Below are 13,679 nucleotides of genomic sequence, written 5' to 3'. Positions count from 1 at the left end.
CTCCTAATTCATCTCAAAGGCAGATGCACAACTTGGCGTCAGCTTCATCAGCTGACTTCTGCCTGCCACACTTCTCCCACGATGCACCTGTGGTGGGAAGGGCCTTGCTACCTGTCCCACTCCAATTCAGTCCTGTCCCCAGCACCCCATCGCACCTGCAGGGCACCGAGCAGCCCTTATATGCACAGGTACAGCATTTGGCTCATGGACATGTCATTGCTGGTGCTCACACAGGCAAGGAGCCAGCATAGGGAAGTGGCATGGGTTTCCCAGGATCTGACAGGTCCCCATAAGGTGGTATCAGAGCAGGGGTCATTATATAACAGCTCAGCACGCCCTTTTCATCCTTGAGCATGGAGTTGAACTAGTTCTTTGCTTGAGAAAAATCAAAAGTGGAAGGATGTTGTTCTTCAGTTGAAATGAGACACACAGGAAGGCTAAGATGTCAGAGCAGTGGGAAGAAATGAAGAGAATTTTAACTATGGCATCCGTCCACTGGGGGCTGGGAGGGAACACCTGCTTGGAGCCAGCCTTGCAATGGCCTGCAAATGAATGCGAGCTATGAACATCGTAAGCTCCTTCTCTCTTCACTGCGCAGCCATGGGTCTCCCTGAAGGATCTGAGGAGCAGGTGACACAGAAGGCTCGAGGCTAGCCAGCAGCTGAGAAGAGCATGGGCCAAGTGAGTACGCTGACCCAGCCCAGCAGCCATAAGAAAAGGCTCTTCAAAATCTTTGTTCCCTGAGCCCTGCAGTAGCCCTAAGGCCCCATCCGGCTGGACAAACTTCATGGCAGAGGATACTTTGCTTTATTGTTGCTGTCAAACAGTAGAGGGAGGCAGCTGCCAGGGGCTGCTCATCACAGAGGAGGAGGAGTAAGCTGCTTGGCCCTCCAGGAAGGGGGGGGGGGGAGGGGAAGGCACCATGAGCTAGTTGGGGAAAACCCACAGGACTCCTGGTAAGAAGGATGTCTTTCCAGCATGCTCTGTTCATCCTCCCTCTAACCAGGTCAGAGCTACAGCTTAGCGGCATTTTTCAGCTCTGAACACACAGACCCAGAAAATCTGTCTTGCACTAGGTTGCAGTGCTGAAGAAGGCAGCATCTGAACCAAAGACTACCAGGCCCCTCCCTGCATTCCCCTCCTTTTCCTCCAGAGTAATCCTTGGGCAGACCCACTGGGATCCAGCATCTGCAATCAGTCAGCCCCTTCCCTTCCGTAAACCCCCTGCCTTGGGGGGACGGACACCCGACCACAGTAGGTCCTTTTCCAATGAGTGACATTTCCTGTGACTTGTCCGGGTTGACAAACACTCTGTCACAGGACTTGACAGTTGAGCTGAGTCCTCCCTTGAGGAGCGGGTGCCCCTGCGGCTGGTGGTTTTGGCTCTCCCAGAGATGGGGAAACAGGCTAGTTTCAGTTCAGTTCAGGCCACCACTAGGTAGGAAGGGTGCCTCTCTCTCTTCCTGGCTTTTTTTTCGGTCCCTGGTACATGTTGTCACATGAGAAACTTCTGCAGGGGTAGAGGCCGTCTGCGCATGGATGCTCTGCAGACTGGAGAGGTCTCCCTTTGTAGTTCTAGTTCCCCAGAAGCTTTTCTGGAGTGAAGAAGGCAGTGCCAGTGTGCTGGGAGCCACCCACCATCCTGAGGCAGAGCCAGGATGACTAGATGCACCCAGTCCATAGAACCCCTCCCCACTCCCAAGCACGTGGGAGAGGAAAAGTGTGGAATGTCTGCCAACTGGTTGGGAGGGGGGCATGTTGAGGTTGAGGGGAGCATGATGAGGTCAGCCCTGGCTGGTAGAGGCTGCTGGCAAGAACCACCCTCCCACTCGCCCTCCTCAGTTACCTATTAGAGGGTGGATGGTTTTGATGAGCCCACTCCGCAGGTGGAGCAATCTCCTGCATCGGCCCCCTTCCTCACTCCCCTGCACACTGGCTTCCCCCCCCCATGTGTCCTCCCCACCTTTCCCTATCTTGTTCCCTGCACCCTGATGTGAAATGGGGTCACACTGGTTGAGCCCACCCTGCAGCTGGCTCAGGGCTCCGTACTCTGGCTGTTGTAGGACAAGCTACCTGTTTACCCCCATATTCTCATCTACGTTTATGATACTTTGTTAGCTGGGCACAAGGCCAGAATAGAGTGAAACATCGGATATGTTATGTCCAGCTTTCCAGAAAGGGCTGGAAGTGGAGGAGAAGTGCCTTTCCTTTCTGCAGTTTGGCTGTTGCTGCTGCTGTTGTTAGCAGGAACGCATGTGCATCATGACTGGGGCTTGTGCAACCGTTTTGGCCTATGAAATATATGTCAGAGGCATTTCGCATAGCCTAGCATCTAGTCAAGCCACTAATGAATCTTTGAGAGAATCGTTTGACCACAACCAAAGTCTTTGGTCAGGGAAAGACTTCAGTCTAATTGAAATGAGTCTCACCCAGTTTCCATGCCGTCTTGCTGCCGAGGTTACAGTGCCCTGACATTTTACCTGCTTGGCTAGGTAATGTGCTAATGTTCCTGCTTCCAGTTGCTTGCAGGCACAGCCCCCAGCAGCTCATTGCTCTGTGCCTTGCATCACTGGGCTCTCACTGACTGCCTGCCCCGGGGCTTCCCTGTTGTTGTAGAAGACCAAGACACCGTGGGACCCACTACCTTAGCAGGCACACTGAGTTCAGGTCAGATGTGTGGGGCCACGGGCAGGTGGGCAGAGAAGGAGGCCTGCTGCTTCGTGGGTGGCGGAGCACATAGTGTAGATGCTTCTGCAGCTATTTCTTCATCTGGCCTCCCCTCTAAGGAGCAGACTGAGTGGGCATGCAGGTCCTACCAGCCATAAAGCCACCAGAGAGAGTTGACCAGGCAGACAAAGTCTCCTCCTTTTGTGTGCCTCTGTGACGGAGCCCCAAGGGGCTTTCCAGGTGGCACCACATGAAACGAAACAATTAGTTTTACTTGTGAGAAGCTGGGGCTAGTCCAGTAATCACCCCCCTTTTATCCTGCACCCTGGCTCCTCCCACAGAGCTTCGATATTCCAAGAACCCTAAAACAGGGAGACATATGGAGAATTGAGGAAAGCCCAGAGTCTACACTCCTGGGGCTTTATCCTCATGAGAGCAACACACACAGTTGAGCTGAAGTTGCTGCTCTTTGGAGCTATCTTACCTGAAGCCTTATCCTACTGCAGATACAAATCTCTTGGCTGCGATTCCCAGAACACTCTCTACCCTGTTATTAAAATACTTCTCTCCCCTTTCATTCCCACTTCACTTTTCCTGGCGTGACTGTGTGTGCATCCATACGGCATTCCTCCCAGGAACGTCTAAGAGGCATAATTAGCTCTCCACTCGCCACCCCTGCCTCCCGCACTTGCAGCCACGGATAAAGAAGCAGAATCTAGAAGGGGTTAGATGATGTACCTACGGGCAAGCGCTAACAAGAGAAAACCTCCAGCCTTGTGGTTTCCCAGTCCATTCAACCAAATTGCACCATCATCTCTCTTCCCACCCATCCCAGACTGTGCAATTTGGAAGTCATCAAATCTCTTCCTGGGGCACTCCGCGATGGGATGGGCAGAGCTGGATATGGCGCCAGCTCAGCCTGGTCCTGAAATGAAATTGAGGAAGAGAAGGGCCCCAGCCCATCCATATGGGTGTACAGTGAAAGTAGGTAGTGCACGAGTCTCCCATTACTGTTTCTCTACTTCCTTCTAGAATTTTCAGTTACTTGTGGCCAATAGCGGTCCAAAATATGGAGTGGAAAATTCCAGAAAAAGAAACAACTTGTAAATCCTAAATTGCTCGTCATCTCAAGGAGTATAGTGTCCTGCTTCATCCATTCAGCCTGGGATATCCATACTTCTTCTGCCTGGAGCATCCATGCTGTATTAGGAGTATAGTGTCCTGCTTCAACCATTCAGCCTGGGATATCCATACTTCTTCTGCCTGCAGCATCCATGCTGTATTAGGAGTATAGTGTCCTGCTTCATCCATTCAGCCTGGGATAGCCATACTTCTTCTGCCTGGAGCATCCATGCTGTATTTGCCACACACACCTACACACCCAGTCGCTTAGCAACCATCTTGACTCCCAGGCAGGTGGTCATGATTTCACAGTGCTCGAGTTGTTAGCCTTGTTTTTCTAAAAAAAAAAAAAAAAAAAAAAAAAAAACAGCCCCAAAGCACAGGAGTCATGGTGCAAAGCAGACACAGGGGCAGAGAACATATTAACTCTGGTACTGTGTGGCAAAACTTTAGGGAAACAGGCAGATAGGGAAACACGTAGTGTGCCTAGGGTTCAGTACAGTAGTCTTAGCTACATTCTCATTGCTGTGACCAAAGACTCGACAAGAATCAATTTATAAGAAGATACGCTTCAGCTCATCACTGTAGAACAGCCCGTGGCGACAGGCAGACGGTGGCAAGAATGACCCCACTGTGGTGGCAGGAGCGGAAGGGAGGCTACTTGCTCTCATTTGAGTGGGGCAGGAAGCAGAAATGGGACGGACAATAATCTTCAGGCCTGTCCCTCAAAGATCCTCTTCTTCTAGCTGGGTCCCACCTCCCAGAAGTTCCGCAACCTTCCAAAACAGCGCCACAAGCTGGATCCAAGTCTTCAAACACATCACATTCAGACCCTAACAAGAGCCATCTAGAGTTTCTAAAGCCGCTGGGGGTTTGAGCATGCCTATTCTGCAGATGCGAGGCCTGCTATAAATCTGTGAGTGTTAGGCTGTTTATGGAGATGTTAGTTTAGCACAACATAACACAGCCCTATCTGACTAATACACGCTTGAAACAAGCAGATCTTATTCGAGGATTCTAACCCATTTTGACTCCTTTTTAAAGGGGGCAACAAATCAAAACTACTTTTATTAAAATATCAAAAATATTCACAAATTCCAACAGTCTTGAGAGCTTTGGGAGGGTGTGTCTGTATTAGCTGAAGCATTCACATCAAGGGTTCTGAAATCCTCAGAGATGAAAGCCAGGGGGTGTGCCTTTGTTTCTGGGTTCACAGATCTGGGCCACCTCAGAGTGTTTCCAGGACTCTACTACCAAACTTTTCCACATCCCTAAGAGTTAAGCTACAAAAAATGCTTTTGCTTTGTTTTCTTAAAAGGAGCTTTCTCGGCCGGGCGGTGGTGGCGCACGCCTTTAATCCCAGCACTCGGGAGGCAGAGGCAGGCGGATCTCTGTGAGTTCGAGGCCAGCCTGGTCTACAAGAGCTAGTGCCAGGACAGGCTCCAAAGCTACAGAGGAAACCCTGTCTCAAAACACTAAAAAAAAAAAAAAAAAAAAAAAAAGGAGCTTTCTCAACATGGAAGCAATATATAGTTTTATACTAGAGACAGAGTGACCCACAACTACTTACCTACTCCTTCCCTAACTGTTACAGGACACCGCTACACAGAATCCCATCAGCCCCTGGACTAGTCAATCTCCTTAAAATCCCATCAGCTCCCGGGCTAGTCTGTCCCTTGAGTACTGACTACCAGTAAGCATTATGTTGAACAAAATAGGACTTATATAAAGCCATCCCTCTACCTATCTAGATGCAGCTGACTTCCTGGGGAAGGGAATTGGATATGTCCTGGTTTGGTTTCCATTGCTGTAATAAACACCGCAAATACAGAGAGCATGCATGGTCTGTGGGCTATAAGGCGCTTGGCAATTAGGACATCCACATAAAATTTCTTTTTCGAATATACTCGGTTTGCTCACAAAACCCTTCTTCATAATGCTGTGCTAATGTAAAAGTTAAACAGACATCTCAGCAAGGGGGAAACAGCTGTCTGGGCAGAAATGCTGCTGAAGGGAGTCTGCTACTGGGAAATCTTCTCCGGTGAGGACCTTCAGAAGCTTGCAGGCCCAGTCCACATTCGCTGTGCAGTCCTTCAGCTAGGACAGTCCGGGATGAATGAGTATCAACACAGGGGTTCGCTGACCATTTCCAAAGTTCCAATTTGTGTATCATTTCGTTGGGTGGTAGCTTTGAGTTATCAGGGTTCCCAGCTTGGAGCTAGTTCACTAGCCTATCAAGGCTTGGCCCCGGGCTAGGTTAAATCGAACTGTTCGGCGGTCTTGCTCGAGGACCAGCTCTTATCAGCTCGCCCAGTGGCAAGCTCAGGCATTGTATTATTTCAAGTCACGTAAAACGGCGGCGTTTAAGTGACATGATGGTTTTTCAGTTACACGAAATGGTTTCTTAAGTTGTATTCTTCACAGTGATTAACTTGGGAAGAAGAAAAGGGTTGATTTCACCTTACAGACCATCGTCAAGGGAAGCCAAAGCAGGAATGGAAGGCAGGAACCTGGAGGCAGGAACTGAAGCAGAGGTCATAGAAGAACACTGCTTACTGGATTACATTCCATGGCTTGCTCAGCCTGCTTTCCTATACAACCCAGGACACCTGCCCAGAAATGGCACTGCCCACAGTGGGCTGTGCCCTCCCACATCAATCATCCATCAAGAAAATATCGTATAGGCTTGCCTACAGGCCGATCTGATGGACGTAATTCCTCCACTGAGGGTCCCTCTTCCAAAGTGACTCTAGTTTGTGCCAAGGTGACAAAAAGTAACCAGCACAGGATTTATCTTAGGGGATCTGTTAGTCAGCAGTCGGTCACTAGAACAAACACCAATTTACAAAGAGAAAAATGTTCTCCCGTTCGTGGTTCTGAAGGCCTCTGCCTAGACTCAATCAGCCTGATTGTCCTGGAGAAGTAATTTGTCATGGAAGGAGTGCGAGCCCAGCAAAGCCACACCTCATGGCTGGAAGAGAGATGAGAGAGGAAGTAGAGGGATGAGGATGAGGGCTTCTATGTCCTCAGGAGGAAGCACAGAAATTACAGTGGAAAAAACCAGCTCTAGTCCAGCTCTCTGGCCTGCTCTCAGGGGCTGTCCCACATTCTGGGAGCAGAACTGTACCTGGGAAAGCAGGGTGTTCATGCCGGAGCTCTGTGGGAGTAAGTTCCCAGGCTCCTCATGAACCAGATGCAGGGAAGGCTGGAAGCCTGGCATCACTGTAGCCCAAAGCAGTTGAGTCTAGAGAGAACCTCTGAGCCAGGTTGGAGGACTCAGTTTACAGCAGAAAGGAGATGCTAACCCAGATGCTGAACATGGATCTCCAGGCTCGGTTCTCTGCCAATCAGAGACCTGACCCAGCTGCTCTGTAAACTCAAGCGTTCTTTGTTTCCACCCAGAAGCTCCCAGTGACTCAATGGGGAGTAAGCTAAATCACACCATTGTGCTTCGGTCTTTCTTGCCGCAGGAAGGTAGAGTGTTAAGGAAGAGATACTTTGCTTTGGAAACAAAACCCACAATCAAGCCCCTAAGAAAATGATCTGGCCAGGAGGAAGACAAGGAGGGAGCCCTGTGGTTTGGAGGCTGGGTGTGGTCTAGAATGTTCCAGTTAAATGGTCCTTTGCGGCCAGAGGGACAGGTAAGGTCAGAGTGAGCCTTTTCTTAGTCTGCTCCTCCCTGGAAATGACTCTGTCCCTCTGGACTCCTTCCGTCTTGAGGCTTTGTTTTAGCCAGGGTTGCTTTTGAAATGGCATCTTGGAAAATGGAGAACTTGTGGGTCTGCAGGTTATGAAGACTACAAAAGGGAGAGAGGAACTGGGCGGGAGGGGGACCTGAAAAGGGAGGGGAAAAGGAAAAGCAGGGAAAGGACACAGAGAGGAGAGGGAGATGAGGTAAAGGGAGGGGAGGTGAAAAGAGGGGAAGGGAGGTGGAGGCAGGAGAGAGGAAGGGTCAGAGGAGGAGAAGGGAGAGGAGAGGAAAGAAGAGGGAAAGGGAGTTGAGGGGAGGAGTCAGAGGAGGGGTGAGGAGGGGGTGAGAGGAGGGGTCAGAGGAGAGGTGAGAGGATGGGAGGGGAAGAGTGGGGAGGGGTGAGAGGAGGGGAGAGGGTCAGAACAGGCATTTCTAGCAGCCTTATCACACTGACTACTAAGCCCAGGGATCCAGTGACAGGGAAAAGGGGGGTGTCCTGGGGATGGGGTAGGACAAAGGCTCAGTTGTTGATGCCTGAGACACACCCTCCTTGCCAACGTCATTTCTTCGTTTGAACTAGCATTCACCCTCAAATGTACCATGCTGTCATTAACAAGGGCCCAGCACACTGTGAAAAACCAAGACATCCCCAGGGCTTCCAAGCACCCATCCCCTTTCTCAACACTCAGCAGGGATGGCTGCCTATGTGTCTCTGTCTTACACGGCTAGACATTCTCAGCCTCATTGGCCATCTTTCTCTCCGCTGCTGGATTATCTAAAGTGGTTCATAACATCTGTGTCCTGGTTTGCTCTTCTGTCTTTCTTTCTCCAACGCATCCACTCTGTGCTCAGAAATTAAAGAAAAAATAGAGTGCTGGCATTTATATCCCGGGTACTTCTGTAGCTGGCAGATGATAAGCCAGGTAGCTGGACCCACAGCACAACAAGAACATCCCGTGATGAGGCCTCAGTTACCTGATTGGTCAAGCCAGTCCAGAGAACAAGGCCGGAAGTCACTTAAGCAGGTTTGGTGTTGCTCCTGCACCCCACAGACTGAGTGCCAATGGAGTGGCCATCTCCTGTCCTGCTCCTCTGATCTGCAGGTCACTAAGTCAAGAGAGACTTCCTAGGCCACTCATCCACTTGGGCTTTGATGTCAAGTTTGAGTTGGGTCTGATCCAGAGGTTGATTCTGAGCTTCCGCTTCTTTTGCTACGAAATTAGAAGTGGGCACAGAGAACCCGAAAGGGCTTGCTGTTGTAGAGGCATGTGTCGCCCGTTTCCTTGAGGCTATGGAAGGGTAAACTGAGGCATAAACCTCAGCTTGTTGTCAAATAGCAAACCCAGGCTCTTGGTTAATGGCACAGTGAGTCTGAGATATTTTTTTTTAATTAATGCATCGATGAAAAACTACTGAAGGGTATGATGATGGTGATTGTTACTGTCATTGTGGAGCGAGGGAAACATGGCATGAGCATTGACTGACTCCAGCCGCCTGCCAGGGCATCCCTGGCCTTAACAGGTTGGGACCCTCTAGAGGAGGGGCTGTGTGGTCAGAGTTTAGATACAGTGCTGAGCTCCCTGCCCTGAGAGTCATGTGGTGTTCCACCAGGAAGAAAGCATTAGTGGCCCTGGGGCCCATTAAGACTGCAAAGCCAGGCAATTTGCCCAAGACCACATGATGAATGAGTACCCTATGCTGGGACTTAAACCTTATCTCCTGGTTCCAAGCCCAGTGCTCTTTAGTCTGGACTGTGGTCCCCTTCCCCCCATACACCATGGCCCCTGGGGGGAGGGAAAGTGGAAAGTAGGAGGATGTGGTCCAGGAACAAAGGGAATTCCTCACAGTAAAAAGGACTTGAGTTTCTGTGGACTGCCTTGAAAACATCAGGAGGTTTCCGTATCAGTAGCCTGCAGATCCAGCCAGGTACACCCATGCCCAATTATGGGATTATCTCACTCCTAAAGGATATAGGCTTATGGGCTATAAAGAACTAAAAAGGGGGGGGGGCTCAGTAAAGAGCATTTGCTACCTGTGCCCATGAACAGATTTCAGTTCCCAGCACCGACATCAGATGGCTCACAATGGCCTATAACCATAGCTCCAAGAGATCTGACACCCTCTTCGGACTTCAACAGGCACCCACACACATGTACCTGTGCACATATATGCATAGACATATAAAATTAGAATATAACTTAAAAATCCAAAAGGGAATAGTTGTTCTTGTTTTAAAAGAAATAAAAAAAATAAAAAAGATAGTGACCACATTTATCACATTCTAATGGTAGCTTTCTATTCCTGTAACAAACGCCCGGGGTAATCAGTGTGAAGAGTTGAAAGATTGGTTTGCCTCAGAGTTTTGGGAGGTTCAGTCCCGGGACAGTTGACCCCCTGGCTTTGGGACCTCTGTTGAAGTCACTCATGGTATAAAGAGAGAAGTTGGTGAAACAATATCCTCAGGGGAGCAGAGAAAGGAGAAAAAGATCCATAGCACGCAGCCCTACTCAAGGGCATACCTCCAAGGTATCAAGGACCAAGTCATCGCACTTGGTCCTTCCTCCTAAAGTTCCTACCCCCTCCCAATAGCACCACTGACTGGTGACTGGGCCTTTGGGGAATAGTCCACATCCAAACTACATCACCAGACACGTCCCAAAAAGCCTAAACAGTCTTCTGCTTCATTCACATAGATGAGAGAGAGACAGAGAGACAGACAGAAAGACAGACACACAGGTAGAGAAATCGCCTGAGGGAATTGGAGGGGGTTGCAGATCCTGGAGAGCTGTCCCCAGATATCTGTGAACATTTGCTTCCAGGATCCCACAAATGCCCAAATCTACAGATTCTCAAGAGCTTGTATACAGCGACAGAGTATTTACGTAGAACTTGCTCACAACATTTTACCTACTTCAAATCAGCTCTAGATTTTTCAAAATATCTGCTGGAAATGGATTTAAATCATTTGACACTACACTGCTCAGGGAACTATGAGAACAAGCCTAGTCCTGTCCAGTACCACTGCAATTTTCTTTCTCAATGCTTCTGATCTGTACTTAGTTGAGGTCAAGGATGCGGAACCCACGGGTGCACAGGACCTACTGTACTCGGAAAGAATGGGGCAGGGAACTGTTCATCACATCTCTTGGCCTCTATGGTAAGGAAAGAACAGAGGTGACACTCAGTCCTGCCAATTCAGTCTTCTCCATTTTCTCTCCCCTCCTCCCTCGTTCCTTCCTCTCAATGGCCATGAACGAATCATGCATGTATGCATTCCACAAGCACTGTGCCCTTCTGGTCAGGTCCCCGAGTGCATAGTAGACCAAAGGGGTTTCCACCCTCTCAGAAATTATTGTCTGCTTGACAATACATCACACACACACACACACACACACACACACACGCACACACACACGCACTTGCACGCTATTTGCTTGAGTGACAGCTGGAGAAATGGCTATTTCGCAATCACTGCCACTTCCTTGCCAGGAATAGTCCCATTCGGATAGGCATTTCTCCATCAATACTCATAAGTAGTCTCCGTCTTCCTCTGGGGAGACCAGCACACAGCAAAGTCAAAGGTACAGAATAGAATTCCCATCCGTCAGTGGCAGAGTAGGGATGATCACCTCCAGATCTCCAAACAACAACGGTGACAGGAAGTTGAGGTCCCGTCACAACTGAATGTCACCTGTAAGGAAGAAAACATAGAGCTGGGCAGTGGTGGTGCATGCCTTTAATCATGGCACTCTGGAGGCAGAGGCAGGAGGATTTCTGGGAGTGAGTTCTGAGACAGCCAGGACTATTGCAAAAGAAATCCTGTCTCGAAAAACAAAAGAAAAGAAAGCAAAAAGCACAGAAGGAACTGGGCAGTGGTAGCACATGCCTTTAATCCCAGCACTGAGGAGGTAGAGGCAGGCAGATCTCTGAGTTTGAGGCCAACCTGGAACTGTATACAGAGCAAGTTCCAGGACAGTCAGGGAGAGAAACCCTCTGGGGTGGCGGAGAGAGAAAGGGCAGAAGAATCCAATCTACCTTCATATCATTGTATCTCTAACACAAATCTGTCCTGTAAAGAGTTGACAAAGGCTGTATCTGCATGGGAAAATTGATGCCATAACATTGGAGAACAGTGATTTAAAACATGACATTAAGGCATGATTGCTAATTTTTCTAGAAGCAACCTTAGTGCAAATGTAATATAAGTCAGGACTGTGTGTTCTTGGGTCAAAAGAATTCATAGCTTTCAAAATGTCAGTAGGGCAGAGGGCAGTGATGTTCTCTACTCTATACAGTCTGACACCAGCAGGCAGCCTGACTCCAAACTTCAAGGGTTCAGTGGAGATTGCTCCTAAGGGCTGTTACTGTTCAAGATTAGTGTGACCTAAAGCACACTCATAGTGTAACCTGTAAAAGGAGACTGCACTTTAGTTTCCCAGCTGCCCAGACTCCAATAGTCACACAGAAACTATATTAATTGCAACACTGTTTGGCCAATGGCTTAGGCATATTGCTAGCTAGCTCTTATATCTTAAATTGACCCATTTCTATTAATCTGTGTTTTGCCACTAAGCTGTGGCCTACCAGTAAGGTTCTGGTGTCTTTCTCCCTCAGCAGCAACATGGTGCCTCCCTGACTCTGCCTTCTTTCTTCCTCTATCTCTGCTTGGATTTCCCACCTTGCTATATTCTGCCCTGCCATAGGCAAAGAAACTTCTTTACTAATCAATGGTAATAAAGTATTCATAGCATACAGAGGGGAATCCCACATCCTCAATCAGAGAAGGCAGCAAGAGTCTAAAGTCCCTGCATGCACAGAGACTGATCATGGCGGAGGATTTCCCCATGGCTATGTGGCTTCATTCAGCTCTCTGTTTCCTCCATCATTCAGGCCTCAGCTCTTACAGCCTAAGAGACAAGGCATCTGTGCCAAGAAGATTGCAGGGCACATGGGGCCTCGTGCTAAAGGTCCTCTGGATGCTTACTGTGCATGACTATTAAGAACTCAGAAAAGGCTGTGGCAGTGAAGCCTGTCCAGCTCTATTTAATACTTCATCTTCTATTGATCATGAAAATCTTCCTCTCAAATCCATTCATATCTCTTGGATTCTTTGAAACACTGTCTAGAAAAACCCTGAGTTCAGGTCTCTCTCCTTATTGCAAAAGGTGCACAAGAGTGTTAACAGGGTAAATGGATATGCTCTAAATTAAGAGGTGAACATGAACTGAAGATTCTAGATTTTCCACAGCCCCCACACACTTCATTAGAAACCTTGTCCACAGTGAGCCAAGCACTTGCTACCCATTCTCCCTCTCCCATGTGGCCAGATATGCATGGCAGAACCAGGAAAGAACATCGGGATCATCACCTCCAGGTCCAGACTGTGTAAAAATGTATGTTGCTGATGTTTTGATTCTGACATAGGGCAGACAGGAGAAACTCAGAACTCTGGGATTCAACAGGGGCTAGTCACTTTAGGCTCTGTGTCTGTGTGTTCATTTGGACAGGCTTTCATTATGTAGCCCAGGCTGGCCTTGAATTTACAAGCCTCTGCAACCTCCTTAGTGCTGGGTTTACAGGTATGCACAGTGCATTGCACCTTAGACTTTGTCAGTTATAAAGAACTGAGACCACCTGACAAACACAGCCATCTGGTTGCAAACCATCCTCCACCACCCATCCTCCCCCAAATATGATGCTGATGTTTATGCAGTAGGGGGAAAATATGTGTTAAGTGTGTCTCAGGTCCACAGTCCCTTCTCTAAACTCTTGGGACAAGTGTAACATCAAATTCTGCCCTTCAAAGAAAGATAATGAGGTGTATATGGCACGACTGGGTAGTTCCCCTCTCAAATCTACAAGGCAAATATTCCCACAGTGAAGCGTGAATATCCACAATAAGTGAGAGAATACAATCCATATGCAGCTTACAAACATGTCAGGTCTGGCTTTGCACACATCTAGAACCTAATTTATTTTAGAATCTCCTTGCTGTCTGGGCTGTGGACCGGATCGTGCAAGCCTTTACTGGGCCCCGAGTGAGGACACTTGCTACATAGAAAACCACTGAGCTCTGTATCGCTAACAGATGGGAGAGCTTCTCATCAAGACAAGGAAAACTCACATCTCCAGCGTTCCAAGTTCGATGTTCTGACTGCGAACAGTGTATTTCCCAGTGTGAGCCGGGCCAAGGCTCTTT

Source organism: Microtus oregoni, unplaced genomic scaffold (assembly GCF_018167655.1).
Source record: "Microtus oregoni isolate MIOR12 unplaced genomic scaffold, Mior012 000042F_ref0000377, whole genome shotgun sequence".
Classification (NCBI taxonomy): domain Eukaryota; kingdom Metazoa; phylum Chordata; class Mammalia; order Rodentia; family Cricetidae; genus Microtus; species Microtus oregoni.
This window is presented reverse-complemented; position numbering follows the sequence as displayed.